The sequence below is a fragment of the Giraffa tippelskirchi genome, chromosome 12, assembly GCF_054371585.1.
Source record: "Giraffa tippelskirchi isolate mGirTip1 chromosome 12, T2T-mGirTip1v1.2.pri, whole genome shotgun sequence".
Taxonomy (NCBI): Eukaryota; Metazoa; Chordata; class Mammalia; order Artiodactyla; family Giraffidae; genus Giraffa; species Giraffa tippelskirchi.
The window spans coordinates 145,453,524-145,467,516 of NC_137286.1; the positions used below are offsets into that span (position 1 = coordinate 145,453,524).

Below are 13,993 nucleotides of genomic sequence, written 5' to 3' on the forward strand. Positions count from 1 at the left end.
AGGTATAGGCAATTGACAAACAATGTTGTGATAGTTTCAGGTGAACAGCAAAGGGACTCGGTCATACGTATACATGTATCTATTCTTCCCCAAACCTCCTTCCTAGCCAGGCTGCCACATAATATTGAGCAGAGTTCCTTCTGCAAGACACGAGGCCCTCGTATATATGTATCTGTAAGTGAAAGTGAAAGTCACTCAGTTGTGTCCGACTCTTTGCAACCCCATGGACTATACATTTCATAAAATTCTCCAGGCCAGAATACTGGAGTTGTTAGCTTTTCCCTTCTCCAGGGGATCTTCCCAGCCCAGGAATCGAACCCAGGTCTCCTGCGTTGCAGGCAGATTCTTTGCCAGCTGAGCTACTAGGGAATCCCTATTCTCCGCCAAACCCGCTTCCCATCCAGGCTGCTACATAATATTGAGCACAATTCCTTCTGCTATACAGGAGGTCCTTGTTGGTTACATGCGTGTGTGCCAAGTCAATTCAGTCATATCTGACTCTTTGTGACCCCATGGACTGTAGCCTGCCAGGCTCCTCGGTCCATGGGATTCTCCAGGTAAGAATACTGGAGTGAGCTGCCATGCCCTCCTCCAGGAGATCTTTCTGACCCAGGGATCAAATCTACGTCTCCTGCAACTCCTGCATTGCAGGCAGATTCTTTACCGCTGAACCACCAGGGAAGTCCCCTTGTTGGTTATCCATTTAAAATATAGCAGTGTGTACATACCCATCCCAAATTCCCTAACCAGGCCATAGGAAGCAGAACTCAACAGCTGAGTTTCTTTCACCCCAGGCTGGATGAGAGAACATTCGTTTGTCTTCTTCCCTCAGCATAATGCAAGGATTTGTTATTATTGTTCAGTAGCTTAGTCGTGTCCGACTCTTTGCAACCCCATAAGCTGCTGCCCGCCAGGCTTACTTGTCCTCCACCGTCTCCCAGACTTTGCTCAAATTCATGTCCATCAAGTCCGTGATGCCATCCAAACATCTCATCCTCTGCTGCCTTCTTCTCCTCCTGCCCTCAATCTTTCCCAGTATCTGGCTCTTTTCCAGTGAGTTGGCTCTTCGCATCAGGTGGCCAAAGTATTGGAGCTTCAGCTTCAGCATCAGTTTTTCCAGTGAATATTCAGGGTTGATTTCCTTTAGACTTTTCCAGCCAAGAATACTGGAGTGGATAGCCATTCCCTTCTCCAGGAGATCTTCCTGAGCCAGAGATCAAGCCCACGTCCCCTGTACTGGAAGGATAGAGTCTTAACCACTGGACCACTAGGGAAGCCCCCCTTCTTCCCTTTATTAATCGTTATATTTTATTTCCCATGTCTACTTACTGAGCAGCCAGCCAGTCTCCCCACGCTGTCCAGTTTTCGCTCTCTTTCTGCCTTCACTAGCTTCCCTAATAAAAGACTTGTTTTCATGCTTTTAGCTCATCTAAATTGTGGGGGAAATTAGAGCTTTGGATGAGAGCATTTAGAACCCTTTTCTTTTTGAATTGTCGCATGCTTTTTTCCTAGTTGAAAATGTTCCATTTCTTCAAAAAAAATACGTGCCCACTAAAAGCGAATATACTCTGATTCTATTGCTTTGCTTACTCAGAAATCACCAGTGTAAAACTGCTCCCACTATTATAGGCATAACGTTTTACCCTTTCTTTCTGATTTCTTTAGCACATGGTTCATGGCCTTTGCTACATTTCAGCAGAGTTAATTAAGTTTTCGGCTAGAAGCCTAAATCATAAGTGTGCTTGTTAGGTACACCAAAAATCTTTTTTTTTTTTGGTTGTGTTGTTGTTGTTGTATGTCTCCACAGCAATTTAAATTGCGTTAAAAACAACAACCAAATTTAATATCCCCATAAATACTATCCAGATTTTAAAATTCCCTGGTGACTTAAAAGCTGTAGGTGAATTTTATGTTTTTTTATAGTGGCTTAATCTCTCTCTGACATGATTATTGTGTCTAATAAGGCAAGAGAAAAATAAATCTGACACTGGAGAAAATAAGACAACAGAGTTGATTGGTCCGTTAAGAGTACAGCAAGAGGTTACAAATCCAGTGAGCTGTGAGGGGGATGGCAGCAGGGCAGGGGTGCTGGGCCGTGCTTCTTCCGTCAGTTCGCCTGCTGCCGTATTTGTTATTGTTGCTCAGTCTCTAACTCACATGCGACTCTTTGTGACCCCATGGACTGCAGCGTGCCAGGCTACCCTGTCCTTCACCATCTCCTGAAACTTGCTCAAACTCATGTGCACTGAGTTGGTGATGCCATCCAACTATCTCATCCTCTGCCACCCTCTCCTCCTCTTGCCCTCAATCTTTTCCATTGAGTCGGTTCTTCGCATCAGGTGGCCAAAGTATTTGGAGCTTCAGCTTCCAGCATCAGTCCTTCCAATGAACATTCAGGACTGATTTCCTTTAGGATGGACTGGTTGGATCTCCTTGCAGTCCAAGGGACTTTCAAGTGTCTTCTCCAACACAACAGTTCAAAAGCTTCGATTCTTCAGTGCTCAGCCTTCTTTATGGTCCATATCTCACATCTGTGCGTGTCTATTGGTAAAACCATACGTTTGACTTATGGAGCTTTGTCGGCAAAGTGATATCTCTGCTTTTTAATGTGCTGTCTAGATTTGTCATAGCTTTCTTTCCAAGGAGCGAGGGTCTTTTTAACTTCATGGCTGCAGTCAACATCTGCAGTGATTTTGGAACCGCAAAAAATAAAATCTGTCACTGTTTCCACTCTTCCTCCTTCTATTTGCTATGAAGTGACGGGCCCAGATGCCATAATCTCAGTTTGTTTTTTTTTTAATGGTGAGTTTCAGGCCAGCTTTTTCACTGTCCTCGTTCACCCTCATCGCCAGGACAAGGCTGTGGTCCATGAAGGGGCTGCTAGCTTTCACGGGGCTGCTTTGCAACCAGGGTCGTGTGTAATTCTTGCTTGTCTACGTGCCCTCTCCCTCCTCCACCTCACATGCTTTTGCAGATGCTGTATATTTCACTCGGCACCTACTTTGTCTTCCTGTATGATCTGGCCGGGAAAAGGAAAGCCCTCGGCTCCTTAATCCTCCTGGTGTAGAGCTTCCACGTGTCTCCAGGTCCTGCCAAGTGGCTGCCCTTCCAGGAGACCTGGAGGTGGGTATGGCTGGGAGTTTAGAGCTGTCTCTCACAGCTCTTGAAAGGAGCCCACACCCCCAACAACTTGAGTTCAAACTTCTAGCCTCCTGAGCTGTGAGACAAGAAGCTCCTATTGTTTAAATCACCCAGTTTATGAATCCTTGTTATGGCAGGCCTAGCAACTGAGACATGCTTGATACTCTGTTGTGTTTGGGAAATGGACTGTGGCCAAACCTAGAGGGAAGGTCAGATGCCCATTGCTTAAAGGTACCATACATCTGCAGGAGACACAGGCGATGCGGGTTTGATCCCTTGGTTGGGAAGATCCTCTGGAGGAGGAAATGGCAACCCGCTCCAGTATTCTTTCCTGGGAAATCCCATGGAGAGAGGAGCCTGATGGGCTACAGTCCATGGGGTCACAAAGAGTCAGACACGACTGAACAACAGCATATCTGCATAGGTCAAGATAGATGATAGATGAAGATCCCGTGTGTGTGCTCAGTCCTATCTGACCCTTTGCGACCCTGCCAGGTCCCTTTTTCCATGGGATTTCCCAGGTGAGAATACTGGAGTGTATTGCTGTTTCTTCCTCCAGGAGATCTTCCCGACCCAGGGGTTGAGTTCGTGTCTCGTGTATCTCCTGCACTGGCTGGTGGATTCTTTACCACGGAGCCACCTGAGAGGCCATGAAAATTCTGGGTTGTTAATAAATGAATAAATGTGGCTAAAAGTCCTGGAACTTTTAGGAGGAATAGCTGTGACAATGAGCAAGAAGCAAAGCAGGCATTTTAATACTTCATAAGCAAGCTGGCTAAAAAACTTGCCAATAAAAATTTCAAATGAATGGTTTATAGTTTTATAATACAAAAAATAAGGTAAATCAATAAGAAAAGACATCAAAAATCTAATATATAAATAACAGAGGTTATGAACGATTTTTAAAGAGGATATATAAAAGCTAACAGATGTGAAAATGTTTAGCTACATCAGATGTAAAAAATAAAAATTTTACCAGTTATACATTTAGAGTTTTATTTCTTGGACATTCATTCAACTAAGTGCAAATTTCTCCTGCCAAATTTGTTTCATCTCATTTAACTAAGAAGATTCTATTTTTTATATTTTATGTTTGCAAATGAAAACTCCAAATTTCAGTTTTCCACTCTCCTCTGTTCATCTCTGCAGAGATGACCACTTTGAGTTTCTTTCATATCATGCACAAATATTTTAACTTGTATTTTACATGTATTTTAACTCAAATTTTTAGAAAATTTTAAGTACTCATGTGAAGAGAATGACAAAGAAAAATGAAAAAACGCACATAGATGAGAGAAATGTACACACAGAGACTGGATACTCCCTCAGTAGAACTTTATACTATTTTACATAGAGGCTAAGTGTTTCCACAGTCAGAGTGGCAGGGCTGTGTATAGTATAGTGTACAGTGGTGGTCGCTCACTGGTGTCTAACTCTTTGTGATCCCACAGACTGTAGCCCACCAGGCTTCTCTGTCCATGGAATTCTCCACGGAAGAATACTGGAGTGGGTAACCATTTCTTCCTCCAGGGTATCTTCCTGACCCAGGGATTGAACCCACGTCTCCTGTTTTGGCAGGCGGATTCTTTACCATCTGAGCCACCAGGGAGAACTGTGTATTCTCCCTCGTAATTGTGAAATACCACATTTTATGAAACCTTAGAAGTTACTCAGATTTTTAACTGTGGAGGAGGAATGTCTTTAAAATCCTCAGATCCTGAAGTTATGCATCTAGGATGCTATCCTAGGGAAATATTTAGAAGTGCGGATAGAGATTATGAATAGTGATATTTATGCAATATTGATAAGAGTAAGAAATGACCCAAACATCCACTTTGGGTAATTAACATAAGGTATGTCCACGCAAGGAAATATCATGTAACCATTAAAACAGTGAAGACTGCTTGAGGACCCACCTAATGATATGATTTTTTAAGCAAAGCAAAAGTGGGAGGTGGGTGGGAGGTTCAAGAGAGAGTGGACATACATATACCTGTGGCTGATTCATGTTGATGTATGGCAGAAACCAACACAATATTGTAAAGCAATTATCCTCCAATTAAAAATAAATTTAAATTTATTTATTTAAGTAGGCTGTCAAATTGTATGTAAAGAATGATCTCAAGGGACTTGCCTGATGGTCCAGCGGTTAAGAATCCACCTTCAAATGCAGGGGATGTGGTTGCCATCCCTGGTCAGAAAGGTAAGATCGCACGTGCAGCTAAGCCCATGTGTGACAACAAAGATCCCGAGTACCGCAATGAGGACACAGTGCAGCTGAAATTTTTTAAGAAATTACATTAAAAAAATTAAGGATTCAGGGGGAAAAAAAGTCAAAATTAAAAAAAAAAGAATGATCTCAAGCATGGAGGAAACACAGACAGATACAATTAGAATAAATTATGCCCATAGTCACAGGCTGATTATTTCTGAGGGATGAGATGATGTATTTTCTAATTGTTCTACTGTACAAAATGGATTAATATTCAATTTCAGCATTTAATTAAAATTGCCACATAGCTGTTAGAATATGGCTATCACAACTTTTCTCTGCAAAACCAACTTTTGTTGTTTTGTTGCTAAGTCGTGTCTGACTCTTCGCGACCCCGTGGACTGTAGCCCACCAGGCTCCTCTGTCCCTGGGATTTCCCAGGCAAGAATACTGGAGTGGACTGCTACTTCCTTCTCCAGCAAAACCAAATAGACCACCAATAATCACGTCGAAAGACGTAGGCTGAAGAGACTGCTCAGAAACCTGTCACCAACGCTCGGCTGGGTTTGAAGGAGTCAACAGACTCTCCGAGAATAAAGCTGTTAAAAGACACCATAAAAATGCAGGGCAGATGCTAACATGTCAGGCTGGTTCTCTGAATAATTGAATGTTTAATTCAGAATTTAAGCAGTCATAAAAATGAGCATGAATCGTCCATATCACCCATATCTCTTCAGAATTCAGTCACTATCACTGGTCCCTAAGGATGAAGGATGAAATAAAAAAGCACATTTCCTAGAGTTGTAAGAGGTTCAACAGACTCAAGTGAACCTCCCTCACTTGGGTATGCAGAGACTGTGAACAAGCAGGAGGTTAGGAAGATCAAAAGCTTCAGACTTTGATGAGGAAGAAAGCTTCTTGTTTAGCCATGGGTGAAAAGCTATACCCAGGACTGAACCCAAACTGCAAGTTTAGCACCGACATAGACAAAATCAACATCAGATACCGGGCCGGACTGCCCCTTATACTTTCTACGTAAATGAATTCCACAAGGTCTCCTCCGAGAAAGGGAGGTCATTGAGGTTTCCTTACAGTCAACTCATTTCCTCAAAGGAGGAGAAGGGAAGGACTAGCTGGGGAGCTGCAGACCTGCGACCTAACAGTCTCGTTTTTCTTATTTGAATTCTGATTTTCTGGGAGAGACGTGTTTTTATTTTCAGAAATGGGCCTGTTCGTAAATGGGTTGATGGTGTTGCGGAATAATATATAGGACTCTCCCAAGTACGAGGAGAGGTTGACCCAGGGCTTGAGAAGAGAGGAGTTACTTGAAAAAACAAAAGCAAAGGTTTATAATGTGGAAAGAGTAAATTCACGTTTTTCTTTTCTCTCTCTTTTTTTTTTACTTACTCAAAGGCTAAATATTAACTTAATTGTTCAAAAAGAATGACAACGCCACATTATTTTAAAATTCTCTTTGTTAAACCAGTTTGAGATCAGTTCACTTGGTTTTGAAAAAGAAAGAAAAACCATTAATTTGTGAGCATGTTCACGCCTGGAGGAGTTTGGGACTTTAATGGTGAGAGTGACGCTCAATCCAGAGCCCATCTGGGTCTTCATGGGTGGGTTTGGGGATGATTCAAGTGCATCACATTTATTGTGCCCTCGGTTTCTAGGACTGTTACATCAGCTCCACCTCAGATCATCGGGCATTTGATCCCAGAGGTTGGAGACCCCTGCCTTAATCCTTCCCGTGATGGCTGGTGATGCATTGCCCCACCCCTGGTCCTTGGAAAAATTGTTCTCCACAAAACTGGCCCCTAGTACCAAAAAAGGCTGGGGACCGCTGGGTTGCAGAGCAGAATGACTTATCTGTGTCTAGAGGATCCTCCGGTGTGGTCAGGTTGAGAATATTTACTTCTGTATGTGTCACAGTAACCACAAAACACCCGTTTTATCATTATTATTTTATAACTAAAGAAATGGTTATTTTACAACCATTGTATATCATGCCAACTGCTCGCACATGCTATTTAATTCTTATCATGTCCTTGCATGATTGTTATTATTGACCCCATTTTTAAATAGGGAAACCGAGGCCCAGCAGGACTAACTAAACTTGTCCCAAATCACACAGGCAGAAAGTGAAAAGGTCAGGAATCAGAGCTTGAACCACACCATAATATAAAATCACATCGCTTTCACCAAGCCCATTTAGCTGGCATGAACCCCTCAGAATGAAGGGTTGAGGAAGGGTAGTGTCTTCACAGTTGCTTTCAGAAAGGAAGATTGCCATGTGCTCAGTTGTGTCTGACTCTTTGCGATCCCATGGACTGTAGCCCACCAGGCTCCTCTGTCCATGGGATTCTCCAGGCAAGAACGCTGGAGTGGGTTGCCATTCCCTTCTCCAGGGGAGCTTCCCCATCCAGGGGCCGAACACGCATCTCCTGTGTCTTCTGCTTTCAAGCGGATTCTTACACTGTCCCTGGCGTCGTTTGTGTGCATCAGGAAGCCCTGAGAATGTCGTATTCTGTTTCTTCTCTCGTCTCTCTAGTTGCATCGGGGAAGCCCTGAAGAGATCTGTGCTTCCAGAAGCCAGGGAAGACCCTTCTAAAAGGTTGTATTCAGTTAGCCCACAGTCAACAGGAGCGGCAGCCTCAGGCAGGGAGGGACGGGGTGCCTGGGGAATCAGGGAGACGTCTGCTCCAACAGCACCGCCTGCTTACTGGGGGCCACCAACTGTGGGGGGTGCAAATATGACAAGGACGTGTCGCGTTCCTGACAAGGCAGGGGTCACAGTGGTGATGTGACGCCTTCCGGGGCATCTCTGGAGACGCACATGCCTGGTTGCTTACTGCTGATCCTTCCATGAATACTTTTTCCCTTTCTCTTACCACCCAAGCTCAGGCCCTCATCACTCTAATAGCTCCTAACTGATTTTTTTTTCTTTTCTTTTTTTGGACTCTTTTCCATCCATATCGGGTCCCAACCCATAACACCATCTAATTAATTTTCCTGAAGCACTTTGATCACGTAACCACCCTGACCTCAAAACATTCATAACTCCTCTGGCCGGTTGGACAAAACAAAACTTTTTTAAGCCTTGCATCCAGGGCGGTGCTGACCTTTGCGTTTCGCTGACCGGCTACGATTCTGAACGATCACGTTGGCTGGAAACGCTTTGACACGTTTGCTTCTAAAGTTTTGTCTCTACTCTTTCACTCGGAAAAAAAAAAAAAATCTCGTTTCCTCTCTGTCATGCCAATCAAGATCAAATTTTCAAGGCCAAATGAATTTTATTTTTGTCATGGAGCGACCCCTTGAGTCTTGGGTGCTTAAGTCATCCAGCTGGAAAGACAGAGCCCCTGGGTCCCCAGCCATACCAGAAGCCGAGGTCTTCTTGTGTCAGCATCGGCAGGAAGCAGTGGCAAGGCTTGAGGACAAATGGTGGAAAAGAACACGGGACAGTTCTGTGCGCAGAATTCAAGGATGGACGGTGTTTTGAGGTTGTGGGAAGGAGGATGGGATGAAAAGAGCTGGGACTGGGTTTGAGGCCGAGATGAAGGCTGCCTTCGAGAAGGAACGGGGGCTTGAGGCGTTGGTCACAACCATCGCGTTAATGACTTGTCTTGGATAACTCTGAAGCTTTTGTTGGGCTTCCTTTGTGGCTCATATGGTAAAGACTCTGCATTGCAGAAGACCCGGGTTCGATCCCTGGGTTGGGAAGATACCCTGGAGGAGGGCATGGCAACCCACTCCAGTATTCTTGCCTGAAGAATCCCATGGACAGAGGAGCCTGGCGGGCTCCAGTCCGCAACGTAAGGTCCCACAGAGTCAGACACCACTGAAGTGACTTAACACGCGCGCACACAGCCCATGAAACCCTTGGTACCCAGTCCCTGCAGCTGTCACTGATGGGGAGCATCCAAGACTTTGAGGCTGTGGTGTGAAGTTCCCAAGGAAAGGATTCTTCTCAACCTACAAGAACCCTAAATGCCTCTAAAGACCGGAAACTCCAAGCAGGAAAACACACTCCCCTTCTCATATTTGTAGGAGAATCTACATTCCTGCTTCGGTTGCTGTTGCAAACACTTGGTGGGACCCAACCACTCTGACCCAGGCCACCTTTCTTCACAAACCACTCAGTGGAGACTGTGATCAAATCCCACTCAGTTCGACGTTATCGTTAGTAGCATTTTACAGCATAAACGTATTCCACGCTGTGTGTTGGTCACAGTCTGTCTCTGGGATTACAAGTCCTGGAGTCTTGGTTTATAAGTTTGAACTTTTGGGACCACATGTAATATCAAGGATAAAGCATTGTGACTAAACAATATATATTGGAAGAAATTCATGGTAATGGTATTTGGCTAGAGTTGAAAGCTTAGCTTTTAATGTTCCTGAAGATCTAAAAGGAACTCGGGTTTTGTTTTCTCCCAAGGTCCTTCTCAGTTAACTGCATAATATCCAATTATGCATCTTAGAAGAATTTAGGGTTGAGGAAACCCAGCGACTATAGGAATCTTTGATTTGACCAAATATTCATCCCCCAAACCAGTGCTTACACAGCTAAACTCTCCCCTCTGGGACTGAGTTGATCGTCATAACTTTTGAGCTTGCCTTGCAAACCCACAGACTCATTACAGTAAAATGCTACAGCTTACAATGTTTTAAAAGTGTAGTGCTGTAGCTGATTTTGTTTGTTATTTGATCAGGAAAAGAAAAAAAAATTCCGCCAATCTTTTTTTTTTCTTGATGTCTTAAGTGAACTGGGATTTTCATATTTATTTTTTAAGACTGTAGAATTTTAAGGACATCATTTTTATAGGTGTAGGACTCACAAGTCACTAAAATATTTTGATCTTAAAGATGGAAAACAAAAAACTGCTGTTATCATTTACTGCAAGTATGCAAGGGGGCCCCAGGATGGTTTGTTTATTCTGATGTTTCTTTGTGGCAAGGGGAATGACAGGCTACCCTCCTAGCCATGTCTCCTAAACAGATTGCTGTGGCCACAGAGATTGTGCTCACATAAAAAGGTGTAAGTTATTTGTCTGGTTTGCAGAAATGCTAGGCTATAGAGGCGTTTATAAATACAGTTTTCTCTAATTTGATAAAGACATCATACGGACACACTTTCCCTAGGTCCAAAGCAAGAATTGGGTTCACTTTCCTCTTATTGGAAGAATTACATTCTCCACTGAGTGAGTCCTAAGTTAAGGGTTTGTTTTAGGCAGGATCAGTCACGCAGGAACCCGCATTTCAGTCCTCCACATCAGCGTGTCTCAGCCTCAGCAAAACTCACTTTCTGCGGCCAGAAATTCTTTGTTGGGGTGGGGACTGTCATGTGGATCATAAGATGTTTCATAGCGTCTCTGCCTCCTGTCCACTAGAAGCTGGTAACACTCCCCTCCCCCAAAGCCAAGCTGTAATGATAAACTGTTCACCAGCAAGGGTCAGGGAAGGGGAGGGAATCTACTCCAGTTGAAAATGACTGCATTGTTGTTTAGTTGCCAAGTCGTGTCTGACTCTTTGCATCCCCATGGACTGTAACCCACCAGACTCCTCTGTCCTTGGGATTCTCCAGGCAAGAATACTGGAGTGGGTTGCCATGCCCTCCTCCAGGGGATCTTCCCAACACAGGGATCGAACTGGTGTCTCCTGCATTGGCAGGTGGATTCTTTTACCACTGAGCCACCTGGGAAGCCCAGCGGTATTAAGCTGGGGACAGGCAAACGTCCCTGTCACCTGGTAGGTGGATAGCTGGTGACATACTTGGTTCCAAGGCCAGTGAAGCTTCACCCTGCCCACACTGCCTTTCTCTGCTTTAACATCAGTGGCTCAATCTCATAGCTGAGGCAGCAGCCTCTGATATGATACTTCTACTTTCTACAACACCCCCTAACCCTTTCTGACAATGGTTCTACACCCTCAGGGCCAGGCACTCCTGGGTTAAGGAGCTTTCTCAGAGAGAAATGGCAATTCCTCTGATCCACTTTAGACACTTGCTGGTAGTCTGTGAACCCACAGCAAAGGCAGACACACAGATTGTACTGTACTCCCTCTGTGTGTTAACAAGCTGGGCGTGGGTGGTATGCAGTGGAGGGTGGGTGGCATGCAGTATGCAAATCGATGTTAAACTAAAAAGCCCTACAGTCCATGGGGTCATAAAGAGTCAGACATGACTAAGCTACTAACACTTTAACTTTTTTCACTTTTTCAAACTTTAGTATCAAGTCACCTGGGGTTTACTTAACTACAGGTTACTGGGCCTGCCATGAGTTTCTGATGCTGTGTCCAGGCTCCCGGACTAACCCGATGCCCTGTGACCTGGGTTGCCTCTGTTGAAGCAGTTTGGTGAGTTATCCAGAGCCTCCTGACATTTGAGGAGATGGAAGGTCGTGGGCACGCACAGATGCAGTCATCGTCCGTCTCAGTTTGAGGCACGTTTTTTTCTCAGCAAACTCTCACTTCAGGGTGATTTCTCTAGCTTTTCTCAGCCACCCACACACCCGCCAGTGTGGAAGGCCTTCCTTCCCCAGCATGGGCTGGGTGCGGTGGGGTTGTGCTGTCTAAAGGCCCATCCATCATTTTCAAAGCAGCATGTCTCCTCAATTTTCAGGAACGGCCCACAGGAGTGGTTCCTGGGGGGCAGCCTTGATCCACCAGGAGTGACACTCAGGCCCCCAAATCTCCAAAGTTTCAGAATTTCTCACTTGACCTAATTGACCTTGGGAGAAGCAAACTCCATGCCTTAGGCCCCAAAGAAAGAAGTCAGCTTTATCTGGATTCCCAGTTTTGTCAGAAACACTTGCTTCAGTGATGATATTAATATTTCCCACTCTAGACTTTTATGCTTTTGTATGTAGCTTGTATGTCAAACAACAATCCATCACTGGTTACCATCGTCCTTAGAATAACTGGCAATGATTTAAAAGCACTGTTACAGAGGGACTTTGCTGGTGGCCGAGTGGCTTAGACTTTGTGCTCCTGATGCAGAAAGGGCTTGGGTTTGATCCCTGCTCGGGGAACTAGATCTCGCATGCTGCGGCTAAAGATTCTGCATTCTGTGTTCCACAACGAAGACCCAGTGCAGCCAATTAAATAAATATTTTTAAAAAGTAAATAAAAGCAATGGTTACAAGTAGGTTTCAACTTGCGTTCTAATTCTCAGGTATGAGTAGCGATGCCTAGGGTCCTGTGTGGAGAAAGATCTCCAAGCTGACGTCAGTCTCAACACCAGAGTGCAATGACCGATTAGTGATGTCTGCTGTGGGAAGGGACATTGGGAGCAGCAGTAGGGTTTTGCCCTTCTCGGTTTTCCAACTTATATGCTGCTTCAGTTTAGTGATCATCAGTCTCAACTTGAGGGCCGCAACTTTTTATAGGGATATATGTACCTGAAGCGAAAGGAATGTGTCCAGATGAAAGTAAACTGGATCTTCAGGGAAACATGACCATCCCCGATCCCCTAAACCCTTAGAAAAGAGTTGCCTGGGACTTTCCTGGGGGGTCCAGTGGTTAAGAATCCACCTGCCAATGGAGGGGACATGGGTTCGATCCCTGGCCTGGAAAGATCCCACATGCTGCAGGGCAACTGAGCCCGTGAGCCGCACCACGGGGGCTGAGATGGTACTGCCTAGAGCCTGTGCTCCCGTTAACAGGAGAAGCCTCTGCACTGAGAAGAGTTGGACTCCACTGAGCAACCGAGCAGGCACGCATGCAGCTTACTCTGGATGCCATTCTCCACCAGTGCCTCCCAGACAGGCTGCGGGGAGACTCACCACTGCAAGGAGCACGCTGGGTCTTGCCTGGTTGGCTCCTGGATTCTAAAATATTCTTTTTTTAAAATATTTAGTTATTTGACTGCATTCGGTCTTAGTTGGGGCACACAGGCTCAGTAGTTGGCTGGCGTGGGCCCAGGTGCTCAGCAGCAAGTAGGATCCTAATTCTGCCACCAGGGATTGAACCCGCTTCACCTGCATTGTAAGGTGGATTCTCAACCGCTGGACCACCAGGGAAGTTCCCCGAAAGTGCTTTCAATCACAAGCAACTGTCTTTGAAATTACTGGGGAGACTAGAAGCCATCACCGCATGTTTTTCAGGGGACTGGGTTCAGGAGGATGGTCGTGATTTCCAGAAAGCACAACCACTCTCCCAGCAGGAAGTGCTGCCATCACAGAGGCTGCTGGAACAAAGGAGGCGTGGTCTTTGAAGGCAACTCCAGATCCCAAAGCAGTCGAAGATACATCGGAAATAAAGCTTTTCAGGCGCAGCTGAGAAGGTGGCTGTAAGCCTCTGAATATACAGCCCTGGTATATTACGAGTCCTCTTTGCTGGATCATTGCCTATGCTCGGTCCTGTCTGACTCTTTGCAACCCCAGGGACTGTAGCCCACCAGGCTCCTCTGTCCATGGGGGTTCTCCAGGCCAGAACACTGGAGCTGGTTGCCATGTCGTCCTCCAGGGGATCTTCCCGACCCAGGGATGGCACCTGCGTCTCCAACATCGCAGGCGGATTCTTCACCACTGCACCACCTGGGAATCCTCCATGTAAACAGATGGCCCCCAGGGCATTTTGAGGGGAGCAGAGGAGGATGTGAGAGTCCTGGGCATCTCTAGAGGGGAAGGGGGGGACCCAGAG

At 45.4% G+C, this 13,993-nt stretch overlaps 1 long non-coding RNA gene across 1 annotated transcript in view; it reads left to right on the plus strand.

Moving 5' to 3' along the window:
• LOC145529807 (uncharacterized) overlaps window positions 1-13,993 on the plus strand; it is a 373,203-nt gene that overhangs the window by 46,693 nt on the left and 312,517 nt on the right. Inside the window, exon 3 of the long non-coding RNA XR_014071362.1 lies at window positions 11,613-11,707. This is a non-coding gene — a long non-coding RNA (uncharacterized LOC145529807). The remainder of the gene's footprint in view (window positions 1-11,612; window positions 11,708-13,993) is intronic.